Source organism: Conger conger, chromosome 3 (genome assembly GCF_963514075.1).
Source record: "Conger conger chromosome 3, fConCon1.1, whole genome shotgun sequence".
Taxonomy (NCBI): domain Eukaryota; kingdom Metazoa; phylum Chordata; class Actinopteri; order Anguilliformes; family Congridae; genus Conger; species Conger conger.
Genome location: NC_083762.1, coordinates 53,285,668 through 53,300,788, shown reverse-complemented (window position 1 = coordinate 53,300,788; position 15,121 = coordinate 53,285,668). Strand labels below are relative to the sequence as shown.

Here is a 15,121-nt window from a genome sequence, read left to right as displayed (position 1 = left end):
GACAGGGTCTCTGAACTCTGAGAGGGGATTAATTTCTACAGGAGGGGAGGGGTACAGCAGGGCTGAAATGCTGGGGATTGTGGTTGAAAATGTGAGGGATGATCGAAATAGTGGAAGTAACCTGTGCCTTTGAAGAATGCTGGAAAGCAGGGCATTGGATTTGAACACCTGACCCAATTACAGTACATGGTTGTAATGACTGACATTATTATTCCAACTTATTGCGCATATACACTCAGTGAGCACTTTATTAGGTATTTATTAGACATATTTTTTAGACTTGGCTTGCTGTAGCCTATCCACTTTGACACATTGTGTGTTCCGAGATGCTCTTCTGCATAACACTGTTGTAATGTGTGGTTATTTGCCTTACTGTCACCTTTCTGCCGGCCTTGACCAGTCTGATTCTTCTCCTCCTCAACAACACGTTTCTGCCCATTGAACTACTGCTCGGTTTATGTTTCATGACAAAAAAAAATTCTCAATAAGAATCTGAGTTGTGTTTCAGAAATTGGGAGAGATTAAGCACTTGACTGAACATGTAACAGGATAAGCAAAACCCTGGCACTTTTCCCCCAAGACTTACATGTGAGAGTAGGTGGAGGGGGGTACTGTAGATTATGAAACCAGGCTTCTTATCTAGCCTTGAATGAACAGTACCTAGCCTTGGGGCAGAATAGACTGTATAAAATTCATGTAGGGGAAGTAATGAAGAACCCGATGTGTGAAAAGCAGCGGATTGTGTGAAAAGCAGCGGTATTGATTATTCTTATTTACAGTAAAATGTCTAGTGTTAATTCGAGCCAAACAGGGACAACATGTAGTCTGTAAGCATTGATTTAAGACATTGTACTGAGTACCTTTATTTACTTTTTTACATGTTGTATAGTAATGTTCTTAACTGAGTAGTTCTGGAGAGTCATCAAAACATTTTAAATGGAAGAGCAGAGCCAAAACCATAAAAAGCATTTTAATCACCTTATACACACAAGAATAACTGTCACTTTCCTTTCCTTAATTTCTTCATTTATTTGTTTATTTACTCTATTTATTTAATTTATTTATTTATTTAGAAAATTTGCTATTTGTTTCTTGTGGTTTCATTAATTAACATAAGCCTGCAGCTAAGGGAATTTTAAGCTTCAGTAGTACTTAAAATGCTAAACCTAGAAAACACAATAGACACATACAGATCAGGTTAATTTATATAAATCCGTTTTTATTTTTTAAAAACCCATAAAGATTTATGCTTCAAAAAGAAGAAAAATGGTAAAATACTATTATTAAGTAGGCAGTATTTTGGATTAAATTCTGACCACTTCCATGCACCACCGCCATCATCATCATCACCACCATTGCTATTGTTATTATATAATAATTAAAAAGTGACACTTGTATATAGTGACACATTTTTCAATACATTTCTATTTCTCGGTGATTATAAATCTTTATACCTGTCTTAATAAGTCTATTCTTTAATTATCTTCTATTTTAAAAAGATCCAAATCTCCAAAGTCAAAATGTCAATATGTACTATGTTACAGTGAAAAATATGAACATATTAATCACTCTCAAATATATCAGACATGATGCACTGTGATTTTACAGTAATTACAATAGTAAAAATATGACCCAGAACAAGACATGATGTCACTGGGATGCATAATCTTGTTACAGGTACTGGCATATAAAATGCATAAATATGACAATGAATAAAATGCATAAATATGTACCTTCAGTAGTTGATGAAGACGTGGAAGAGGATGCTGATGAAGACAGGGAAGATGACAATAAGAGAGATGATGATGACAAATAACACAGTAACAAATTAGAAAGCTGTAATAAAGCTATAAAAGTCTACATCCAACAGATGGGCTGTGTGAGACAGCTGGTACCAGTGAAGATAGAGGGGCAGTTACAGTCAGTAAAGTGGAGTTGCCTCCTCGTCTGGGAAGAGGGATCATTTTGTTTTGGGCTGTACCTTGGTGGATGTTGGGAGTGCCCCACCCCTGGCTGTTACTTAGTGACAGCTATGTGCGTACTACTGCACCAGCCCCCTTTTCTCCAAACACAAATTCATTCATTAGCAGCTTGCCTTGGGGAGGAGCACTGTGGTGGGCTACAGGAGGCTGGGCTTTGGAAAATAGAGCTGTACTTTCTGACTTGAGTCGATTTGAAACAGTGCTCTGTGGGATTTGTGTAAATTTGCATAATACAAGGTTAAGTCTTTCTTTGGCTCTCTCTCTGATATTAAGTCTGATATTGCTGTCATTTTCTATTATTATTTTCAACACTCTCTCAATATCTCTCTCTCTCTCTCTCTCTCTCTCTCTCTCACACACGTACACTTTCTAATCCTCCTTCACTGTTTAACACTAAGATGTAGATTGGTCCTTGGGAAATGACTAATCGCATAAATCAGCATTTTGAGCATCAACGGTCTTACTATTATTCAGGTGCATCACTCTAATTAGTTTTGAAGATTCCTCAGAAAAATAATCTTAAAAAAAAAAAAAAAAGTTCACACTTCACATATTCATGAATAGCTGCTCCCTTACAGACTGTAGTGAGTACATGATAACTGGGTCACCAGTTGACCATTTTGTTGAGCTGGGAGGTACTTACTGTAGCCACAGTACAAGCATGTTAGGTACCTGAGATGAAAAGGTTTGAGAAGCCTGCCTTAGGTAAACACATCTTAAAATGATTTTTTAAATGTCTGACACAGGACAGTTGAGGTCCAAGACCAGTTTGGATTGCTTTTATTATTTATTTTATTTATTTATATTTATTTTATTTTTTGTGGCTCATGTACTATACATTTAATTGTATTTCTAGGCTGTGTACTTTTTGCAGTTGTTCAGTTGTTCATTGACGTTCCTGCAAACCCTCTTTTCAATGTGTTGTAAAAAGCGTATTGGTAAAAAGCAATATGAATTCTGGTGGGGCACCAATTAGCCTGTCAAGCCTAGCAGTGACAAGAGTCTTAACCTTGCTAATTTGACATAGTGATGAAACCCTTATAACATACTAGGTTCTCCCTGAAAAATAGGGCTACAAGAAAGTAACCTACCCTGGGAGCGCAGATGGGTTTAGCATTTTAAATAAATGAAGTTCAAATGTAAATTCGGGAGGTACATGAAATAAAAAGGTGGTTCACGCCACAGTTTAGCTCGATCATTGCTAATTTAGCATTTGATCACACATTCAGTATGCTTTATTACAGTCAAATATTAGACTACCGCGCAGTTAAACAGGAGGCTACAAACAGGCTACAAAATAAGGTCAATCTCCCTGAAATTATCTGTTGGCAATGCCAACTACTTTCAATAATGTTAAATTTACAAAAGCACTGCATGTTGCTCGTCTAGCTAAAATGTAAAAAATGTTTCAAGTGACCAAGTTAGTAAAGCCTACCACATCCTAGCGGGTGACTTCTGGAAACACTCCGGATTGAAATAGTGTTTTTTTATCCTTTCCTCCCTGGGTGATACTATTGTTTTCTGAATGGTGGGTTTTCAACCTCGTTCTTTGTGATAGTTTCATTAACTGTGATGTTAGGCTAGTTATAAAAATACTGCTACTACAGCTAGAATTAGTAAGAGAATATCTACTGATAGTTAGTCAATTGACACATAGCTATGATTTCTGCACACTGAACTTACAGGTACAACATTTTTACAAGACCATTGTAAATCCCTTCCTTTGATTGAATAGGACTCACTGACTCATGTTGACTCACCCTCTGCCTGTGTTTATAATCCTTAAATTCGGGTTTCAAAATATGCTGTTGATGGGCCAGCACTCTGTACCAAAACATCGTATAGCTATACAATAATTCAAGTCCATTGGTTAAAAATGGGTTCTAATTGCCACAGCCAATGGCGTTTCAACTTCAGCGCATTCACAGAGAAGGGGTGGGATAAACAGTGTTGTGGTTTGAGCGTGTTTGTTGCTGCAATTCCTCTCTTGGCCGTTAGAAGTCCAAAATTACCTATTGTACCTTTAATCTTTATGTGGTGTTACCAGCCGTGGGGCCAAGATGATCAGGCCCCACAGGCCAATAGAGAAAATCCACTATGACATGTGCAGAAGGGGTTCCCTGTCATACTGCACAAACACAAAAGGTATTACTTTAAGTGCATTTTAAAAGAGGAATTCCAGATTCCAGATTCCTCTTTTGAAATGTACATCTAAGGTTGAGCGATTCAAAACTAATTTTCTTCATTGAACTGCAGTGCTTTGGGGGTGACATTGGCTCAGGCGGTAACAGCAGTCTTCTGGCAGTCGGAGGGTTGTTGGTTCGATCCCGCCCTGGGTTTGTCAAGAGCAAGACACCTAATCCCCAAATGCTCCTGATGAGCTGGTTGGTGTGTGAGTGTGTGTATGAATGGGTGAATGAGAAGCATCAGTTGTACAGTGCTTTGGATAAAGGCGCAATATAAATGGCAACCATTTACCAAGAAAGTCAATGAGTGACAAGAACACAATACCGCCAACTAGTGCTGGGTGCCCCACAGGCAACGCAATTTTTGGGCAATTTTCTTGTTATATGTTCTGATAAGTAGGCTATACTGTACCGTCATTTGCCTGTCATAGATAATAATTGAGTGATTAAATAACTGTGCTCTATAAATATTGTATGATCATTATTATATGAAAGCAATGTGTTATAACTAGCATTTTGCAAATGAATATAACCTTTGCAGTTTCAGCTGTGTATAAAAAGCTTCTTTTCTTCGATGTTTGAGGTCTGCAGGGCTTATTCTTAAACAGCCAGCCGAACCGCACTCGCTGCACTCTTGTAAAATAGTGGAAGGTCATCGGTGACATCAGAGGTGTGGTGCATCCGTGTGCTCCGGATAGCTGGAGGGTTTCCTTGTCTTGTGTTTGAGGAAGACCGAGGAAGAGGCTCATCACATGCAAGTCTGTACTATAATACACAAGCCACTGCAACACTGAAAAAGGGTGTGTGTAAGGACTTCATTGACAGAACTGTTGTAACATTTAATGCCTTTATTTATTCAATTAGTGTACATAGATAAGTGAAAGGGAAACCTAATCATAAAGCATTTCAAATGTAGGTCAAATACATACAGTGCCGTGAAAAAGTATTTGCACCCTTCCTGATTTCCTCTATTCCCACCATTCCCCGATATTGAATAGTAGTACTGAATGGTTTTTGTCTTTAGACAAAACGTAATATTAGACAAATAGAAACTGAGTAAACCACAAACACATTTTATTACCATTTCATTTATGTAATGAAATTTGTTTTCAAACACCCAAATCACACCAAGAACAGTTGTATAGTTGTATTAAACTTAATTACTAGTGGCAACATCTTTAGCCACAATAATGCAACCAAACCCTTTATACAATTTGATATCAGTTTTTCCCATCAATGTGGAGGATTTTTCACCCACTGTTCTTTTAATTAAATCTGAATTAAAGCAGATCTACAAACAAATTGGTAGGTTTTTGAGAATTAACTTTGTCAGGTCCTGCCACAACATCTCTACTGTGTTCAAGTGAAGACTTTGACGAAGACACCCCAAAGCCATTTCTAAGGCTCTGGGACTCCACTGAACCAGAGTGAATGGTGGTGAATTGTTCCAGGAGTGGACTGCCACAATTTCTCCATGGGTGCAGCAATAAGTCATCCAAAAGATCCCAAGATGAGCATCCAAAGAACAGCACACCTCTCTAGCCTCAGCTACAGTCATGACACAATAAAAAAGAGATTGGGCAAAAATTGAATTTATGGGAGAGCAGTTAGGAGGAAGCCACTGCAAACTAAGAGAAACATCAATGCTGGTCTCACATGAAAAAAATAAAAAAAAAATTGGAAAAAACACCCAGATGATCCACAAGCCTTTTGGGATAATGATCTATGGCAGGGGTGTCCAATCTTATCCAGGACTAAGACAGCTGATTCTACTCATCAAGGTCTTGATTAAAGACCACGATTAGTTCATTAGTATAATCAGGTGTGTTACTGCTGGGTTAAAACAAAAACCTGCACCCACGCCGGCCCTTTTAGGATAAGATTGGACACCTCTGATCTATGGAGTCAAAAGTTGAACTTTCTGGACGATTGAAGGAACTACGAATTCCACTCTGTGCTAGAAAATTATTAAAGAAATTATTCAGACCCCTTAATTTTTTGCACACTTTATTGTGTTGCAGATTTAATTTTAAATGGATAACATTGCCATTTCTACACTTAACCTACAATCTACAATCAATAGAATGATGTTTTGAAACCGTCTTGCCCGGTTACTCAGTTTGGCCTGATGGCCAACTCTAGGAAGAGTCCTGGTTGTTCAAAACGTCTTCCTTTTCACAATTATTGAGTCCACTGTGCTCCTGAGAACACTCAAAGCTTTAGAAATGGTCTTATACCTTTGCCCTGATCTATGCCTCGCCACAATTTTATCATGGAGTTCTAAAGTGAGTTCCTTGGACTTCATGGAAGTGTGAATTGTGAGACCATATCTACACAGGTGTGTGCCTTTCTCAAATATGTCCAATCAATTTAATTTGCATAGGTAGACTCCAATCAAGTTCAAGACACATCAAGGATAATTAAAGCAAACGGGATGCACCTGACCACAATTTGGAGTGCCACAGCAAGAGGTCTGAATTATGTAAATGAGAGATTTCAGTTTTTTACAAATTTCTGAAAACATGTTTTCACTTTGTCATTATGGGTTAATGTCTATCTATTTTAAATTAAATCTACAACTCACCAAAGTGTGCAAAAAGTAAAGGGGTCTGAATACATTCAAAAGCCACTATCTGTGTGCTGAAGGCTGAAAGGTAATTTGATTATGCAGCAAGACAATGATCAATTACATGTCTGAATGGCTGAAAACCAAATTAAGGTCACAGCATTGCATTTAAAAATAATGTAATATAATATTTGGGAAGTGGTAAATATACTGTCAGCTCCACAATTATTGGCAACCTTAATAAAAATGAAAGCCTGCATATTATAAATAACAGAGATAATCTATACGGTATGTTCAAACATATGGGGAAACTCATTTAAATATATACACTCACCGAGCACATTTTTACTTTATTACACCTGCTTACTCATGCGATTATCTAATCAGCCAATTGTGTGGCAGCAGTGCAATGCATACAAACATGTAGATACGGGTCAGGAGCTTCAATTAATGTTCACATCACCCATCAGAAAGGGGAAAAAAAGATCTAAGTGACCGTGGAATGATGGTTGGTGGCAGACGGGGAGGTTTGGGAAAACTGCTCTCAGAAACTGCTGATCTCCTGTGAGTTTGCAAAGAAAAAACTAAAATCCAGTGAGCAGCAGTTCTGCAGAAACGCCTTGTTAATGAGAGATGTCAGAGGAGAATGGCCAGACTGATCAAAGCTGACAGGAAACAACTTAAAACATCCATCCATCCATTATCTTAACCCACTTATCCTGAACAGGGTTGCAGGGGGGCTGGAGCCTATCCCAGCATACATTGGGCGAAAGGCAGGAATGCACTCTCAACAGGTCGCCAGTCCATCACAGGGCACACAGACCATTCACTCACACACTCACACACTCACACACTCATACCGATGTGCAATTTAGACTCTCCAATCAGCCTGACCTGCATGTCTTTGGACTGTGGGAGGAAACCGGAGTACCCGGAGGAAATCCATGCAAACACGGGGAGAACATGCAATCTCCGCACAGAGAGGCCCCGGCCGACCAGGATTTGAACCCAGAACCTCCTTGCTGTGAGGTGGCAGTGCTACCCACTGCACCATCCATGCCGCCCCAACTTAGAACATATCACCTTTTGTATCAGACCATCCAAAAAGTATACAAAATCCCTTTATCACCCATCAGCATGGGAAAAGCCAAAGAACTGTCAATTCAGAAGAAACAGATGTAATGAACAGCTAAACATACCACTTGGCACTGAATAAAAAAATGGAACAATTGCATTGATTGAAGAAGATGTTAGTGCATGTTGCACTCGCTGTTTCAGCCTGCCCCCACCTTCTACACAATTTTTTTTTTTAAGTTCTGGGGTGGGTAGAGTAGGTGTGTCCATCTCATATACATAAAGTATTACAACTTAAACCCTTGAACAGTACATCAACTTACCAACTAGCATACCACGGTTGGCACGAGAATACCCTGAATGCTACAATAACTGTACATAAGTACTATTATAAGCTATGGCATACATAAGGCTAATCATGGTGGTGAGGGAACGGTGCAGCCTGAAGAGTGGTCAAAGACCACTTCGATGTATGATTGAATGTATGCAGTGGCTGATCCCTTAACTGCCTGGTATGCAAGTACCAAAGTTTTTAATTTGATGCGAGGCAGCCAGTAGAGGTCGCTGAACAGGGGGGTGACGTGAGAATGTCTGGGAACATTGAATACCAATCAAGCTGTGGCATTCTGGATTAATTGAGGGGTCGCACAGTGGATGCTGGAAGGCAGCAGAGAATTGCTGTAGTCCAGGTGGGACAGGACCATTGCTTGAATGAGGAGCTGAATGCAGTAGGTGGTGAGGAAGGGACGGATTCTCTGGATATTGTATAGGAATTCACCACTGTGATGTTCTCGGAGAAGGACAGCCTGTCCATCACCACTACGAGGTTTCTTGCACTGGGGGATGAGGTCACTGTGGTATCCCGTAGTGAAATGGAAAAATCTGAGAAGGGAGAGGTTACATTACATTACATTAATGCCATTTGGCAGACGCTCTTATCCAGAGCGATGTACAGTTGATTAGACTAAGCAGGAGACAATCCTCCCCTGGAGCAATGCAGGGTCTTATTGTGGCTACACCAGGGATTGAACCACCGACCTTGCTGAACCACCCTAAGCTACAGGCTGCCCAGTTAGAGCATGCATGCTGTGGATGTCTCTCAGGCAGGCAGAGATATGGGTAGAGACTTGGGGTCAGATGGGGGTCATCTATATATGAAATCACGGTGATGTCACAATTTGGGCTGGGCCACTGCAGATAGCATTTTTCTAAATCTACATGCAGCCGAACACTTTGACCAACTTTAGTTTATATATATGAACTAAACTAAACTAATTTTTTTATTATATTATTTCATAAATGTTGAATTAATGCCATGGATTAAAACACATTAACAGCTAAAAAACATTTGATCTCGGGTGTAATTACCCTTTAAGAGTTGCAGAGATTGATTGCATCTTGGGTCAGAAAGTCTCAAAAAGCACCATAAAATGGTACCTCCATCCCAAGAAACTCTTTGGAAGGGTGGCACGAAGACAGCCCTTACTGAGCACAATGAAAAAAAACAAGCATCTGGAGTTTGCCAAACCTCATTGTAATTAAGACTGGAACAGAGTGCTATGATCACATTAAAAATTGCACACCATCAACATGTTCTATGGCAAAAGAGAAATGCGTACAAGGCGAAGCACCTCACACCTACTGTCAAATATGGAGGTGATTGTTTTAGAGATGTTTTGATGCCAGTGGTCCAGGGGCACCATGTAGCATCAATGTCATAATGAATTCAAGAAAGTACCAGGGAATTTTGGCTGAAAATCTGATTGCCTCTGCTAGGAAGCAGAGGCTTGGTCGTAGGTAGATTGTCTAGCAGGACTGTCATCTTTGCCAGGTTTGTCTATGCAATCTATCAATAGTCTATCAAGCTAGGGGTGCCAATAATTGTGAAACCAGTTTTTTATGGGAAATTTAAGTTGGTTGATTCCATTACATCATTCATAATGAACACTACTTTATGCATGTTGGAAAATAATACTTTTGTCAATAACTATTATTTTTTAGTTGACAATATTTTTTTCCGAATAGTTAACAAGGGAGTAAATAATTCTGGATCTATACAGTTGCCAATATATTGTCTTTGCAGACAATATATTTAATTTCAAAATAATTTCAGTGCGATTGCAGCATGCAGTGCAGTCTGTATGTATTTGGACAGTAGTCATTTCTGTTCTTTTGGGTCAATGAGATCTAGATTGAGTGATCCTTGTAGAAATTACACTTTTTATACGTAATCTGTCCATTTTAGGTTACTAAGATAAAAGGCCTATAATCAAAAGAAGATACTGAAAGCTTTCTTATACCTGCACTAAGGAATGATTGAATATGGGAAGCCAACTTTTGGTCCCCTAAAATGGACGGATTATGTATAAAAAGTAAGAGTAAACCCATCAGAACCCGGGGAGAACATGTAAACTCCACACAGAAAAGCTCAAGGGCGGATTTGAACCCAGAACCTTCTTGCAGTGAGACAACAGTGCAAACCACCTGCCCCCCCTGCACTAAAAACTGTCCCTTAAAATCACAAATTTCTTCTCAGAAAAAAAGCACAGAGATGAGTTCACTGTGGTTGGTTCCAGTATAGGACCCAAGTCAATGGTACAATTCCGGTTAAAATATGAAGTCAATCATTTTCCCTCAGGAAACAAAACACATCCCGGGCTTCAAAACCTTTCAAAAGCCCATGGATAGTCAGTGGGTGACGTAACAGGCACTCCTTTTTCTTTTTCAACAGTCTATGGTACAAAGACACAGCACGGAAATATGACCAAAATCTAAAGTTGATATCCTGTATCTAAGGTCTAAAGTTGGGAATATTTCTCTGGAGGAGTGCTCATAAAAACCACCTGTGTCACTTTTGTACACATAAATGTAATCCTTATTTTGGTCTAGGAGAACTGCTGGGTGAACTTCCTGCTGGAGCATGTGACCATGTGATCATTTGAGCATGTGCCCAGTGTCACCAGTGAAGCCCACAGACATATTGGATCTGGGAGAGAAACCTGACTCTCAAGTGATCCAGATTCACATCTTGAGGGCTTCTCTCTCCCTCTCCCTCTCCCTCTCTCATGCATGCCCTTTGTTCCTCTCACATGGGTTTTCTATTGCCTTTTTTACAGGTTTAGCTGAAAATGACCTGGTTCTTTACTGGGTCAATTTAAACTCCAACTTAGAAGGATCTACACCCATTAGCTTTCAGTTTGAGTCCCAGTGACACCACAGCTGGCTGTTAATGTGTACTCCTTTCTTTACCATTACAGACGTAACCCACACATTCACACACCAACAAATCACACACGCAAGGTTGCCTGTCCTGCTATGTAATTTGACCAATCTGCTACGCTTAATACAGAGGTTTTCTTGCCCAAGGTTGTTGAACACGTATTTCATACATACCCGTACATGCATATTTTTTCCTCAAGTTTGTTGCAACAATGCATGTTTGGGTCATTGTCATTTGCTTGGTCATTGAATTCTTCATGATCTACAAACATTTTGTTTTAGTGCCCATGTGTCCATACTTTCACCAATTAGGAGCCTGTTGATTCACTTCAGTCTTCAATTTCATCAGTTAAAACTTTTTTTTAAACTTTTTGTAATTGTTTGCAAAGCAGCGACATGGGCTTTTATTCTTCATGGAATGCAAAGCTATTTTCTGACATATTGTGGTTTAAGAGGGCAATAATATAACTCAAGACAGAAAATCTGCAAATCTCACCAAGTCTCTCTGTTCCTTTGCAGTATTCCTGATTGACAGGAGGATTGAGGGTTCAATGGACTGTGTTAAGTATTCTTGGAAGTCTCCACCTTTCTGTGAATGCAGAGGCACCAGTGGTCAAACAGCACATGACTTCTGGAATCTCATACAAAGCTGATCACAACAGCAGGGATTGTCCACAGGCATACAGTAGAAGAACCTACTCCTTTTTTTAACATTTGGCAGGTTGATCATCTCCACACATTGATACAAAATAAATATGTATAGAGACCTCTAACCAAGAATACATATTTGCCCCCTTCCAGATTTCCTCTATTATTAAATACCTGTCACATTGAATGGTTTCAGATCTTTAGACAAAAATGAATTATTAAAGAAAGAGAACCCGAGTAAACACAAAACTATCATTTATTTCATGAAAAACGTTATCAAACCCCCTTAAAGTTAACTAAAACAATAACTGGTTACACCATCTTTAGCAGAAATGCTTGCAACTAACCAGCTGAGGCTAGAGATTAGTTCCTTGGATGTTCTTCTGGGGTCATTTGTGACTCCATGGATGAGTTGTTGCTGTGCCTTTGGAGAGATTTTGACAGGTTTGTCGCTCTTGGGAAGATTCACCCTTGTTCCAGTTGTTTCTCTATTTGGAGAAGTGTGGTTCAGTGGAGTCCCAGAACCTGCTTTGGAGTAGCCTAGTCAAAACCCTGACATGAAGCCAACAGAGATGTTGTGGCAGGACCTAGAAAAACCTACCATTTTGCCAGAATTAGTTCTGCAAAGAGAAGTGGGCTAGAATGAATCCATCCTTTGCAGAAGTATTTTTTTGGAAAGCCTGACGACCTGTGGATCCAACTCTCCCCATCAGCCAGTTATCGGCCACGTATGTAACTGATGCAGTTTCGAACTGACATTTAAAGGAACAATGACATTCGATTTGCATAATTCACATTTGACTTGCCTGTCTTTAATTATTTTTCTTTTATCTTTTCCTATCCTCTCCCGGAGGGTAGAACTAGGGGGAAGAAAAGGAGAAAATAATTGGAAAAAGTAGAAAAATAAGGGATTGGAATGAGCCCCTTGTCTCCGTTGCCGTCAACAGGCCCAGGACATTGATCGAAGTCCACCATCTTTAATGACATTCTTTTTGGAATGTGTGACATATAAACAACTGAACTGGGGATCCATCTCATCTGTTATATTTGCAACTGATAGCTTCTAACTGACATTTGAAAGAGCAAGGGCATCCCATTTGCCGAAAACACCTTTCCTCAATCCCTCTGTTCTCGCTTACCTTCATTTGGTCCTCAGATGGGTGGAGCTAGGATTGAGGAAAGGACGTGAGGAAATAAAGCAAGGATGTAAAAATCAGCAATTGGAAAGAGACAACTAACTGGACTGCCAAGACAAGGGAGAGAGTTGTTCCTTGGCAGAGGTCTGCACTCTTTCCAAGTATTTTAGCCGCAGGCACATATCAAACCGATCTCCCCCCCAAAAAAGCGGATGAGACTATTGTACAGTGCGTCTCACGCACACTGTTTGGCGCCCGTTGCCAGTTCTACACAACAATGCTGGGAACTGCACAGAAATTCCATCAAGATCAAACTGAATGTATCCATTCTACTACCCTGGCCTGACTGAACACCCCCCCCATTGTCTCTCGGCCCCAAGGCGGAGAATACATGCGAGAAGCACCTGACCCATTCCAGTGTAAAGTACAGGCTGATTTTTATAATAACGACAAGTTAAGTCAGCAAAGAATGCTTACGATTTATAAGCCAAATTAGGCCATTATAAAACAGCTTCATGTGGAACTGTAAGCCTTTGAACTGTAGAAAACCTTGCATGATTATATATTATGAACAGGAAGCTGAGGACCAGGGGGGCTTGAGTGACCTTTGGCCTGGACAGCTTATGACAGGCTGGTCAGATGAAGACTATGTAAGGAAACTAAACCGTGGGAAGAGCGTAAATGGAACTGTATGGGCCTTAAAGCTCCACCCCGTACCTTTTCAACAAATAAAAACATTGCTTCATCCCAGCACGTGCAACAGGGAAACTAATTTGCGTCAATGAGTACCACAGCATGACTTAAAGCAGGGAACAGTAAGGGTAATTATGGGAGATTAAAAAAAACAAAAAAAAACTTGTAAATGCCAAAAGGAATGTGTTCAATTCCAGAAGAACACTAGCTTTACAAATGGGTAGGATTATCCTTCCATAAAAATACCATGGTTACATTTTTTTGTGGATTTTTTTGATGGAAAGGTTTAGATAAAAAGACTTAGTCAGATACTATATATTTTCCCGTGCACCAGAAATGTACATTTTCATGGTTATGTATGCATTACCAATTAAGGCAGTAGAAAAAAAATGTTACGTTTAAATTTCAGTAAAATGTACATTTTATTTTCATTAATTGGTCATTGTGATGTTACAGTAATATATGTAAGGAATGTGGTTGATTAATGTGCTTCTGCATGCCTGGATGTTGACTTGAACTGGGATAGACTCGCTGGAGACGTGAATTGATCCAAGGGGGGGTGGTTGATGGCCAACCAGAAAGAAATGGGAGGCAGGCACACATTCAGGAGACCATAAACATTCGGTTAATGCAATTGGCCTCACTATGCATGAATGTTGATTTGAAAGACAGTTTTTATCATTTATATAGCGCTTTTCACTAAAGTGCTTTACAGTGATGAGGTGATGCAAGGCTGCCATTTTCAGCAGAATGCTCACCACTCACCAGCTAGTAGAGGTAGAGAGGGAGAGAACAACTGTTTTTGCCAATTGAATCACAGGATTAGGTGGCAGGTTGAGAAAGCCAGGTTGGGAATTTAGCCAGGACATCGGGGAACCCCCTGCTCTTTCTAAGACACATCCCAGTGTCACGGCTCTTAATGACCACAGTGAGTCAGGGCCTTGGCTTAACATCTAACCTGAAAGTGCACTGCACTGGGGCATTGGTGGTCATTTGACTTTCAAGAAAGTATCCTATGCAAATACTAACCAAGCCCACAACACTTGAGCCATTTGGCAGGAGCAGTGCATTATGGTATTGCTGTGGGCAAAACGGGTGAATTTGGGATAGACCTGCTGCAAACGTGGAAGTACAAAGGGTGCCTATCAGAAGGGAGCAGACATTCATACAGAGGCAACAATGACCATTTGGTTACCTGCCACCATTTTGTTCTGAGAAAGGGGTAGAATGCTGGTGCTTGTACAATACTCTACTATAAATGAACTTGCTTTACCTAGTGTTCTCATACTGTAAAGGAGACTACAATTGCTTGGCTAATAAATTGTTATTGATCTAAACTCTGGAAGTACTTTTTTTTTTTTGTTTTACTTGACATCATTCCTACATCTATAACATTTTTTAAATAAATTTGAACAAAGAGAATTGCTCGCTGGTGTGTTTACAATCCATAGAATGTATCCAATACCTCAACAGCATGCCTGGAAAAATGTAGAAACAGCATTTCAAATATATTGCGCAACATAATTTATAACCAGACACTTTGATAACATCTGTCCAGTTGACCTGCCAAATCCTAGAAATCGATTTCCATAAAACAGACAGGTTTCCACAAGCGGG

At 39.7% G+C, this 15,121-nt stretch overlaps 1 protein-coding gene across 1 annotated transcript in view; it reads right to left on the bottom strand.

Moving 5' to 3' along the window:
• oca2 (oculocutaneous albinism II) overlaps positions 1-1,868 on the bottom strand; it is a 143,760-nt gene extending 141,892 nt beyond the window's left edge. The window contains exon 1 of the mRNA XM_061236206.1: positions 1,734-1,868. The gene's annotated coding sequence lies outside the window, so the exon portion shown is untranslated. The remainder of the gene's footprint in view (positions 1-1,733) is intronic.
• Positions 1,869-15,121: the final 13,253 nt, after the last annotated feature.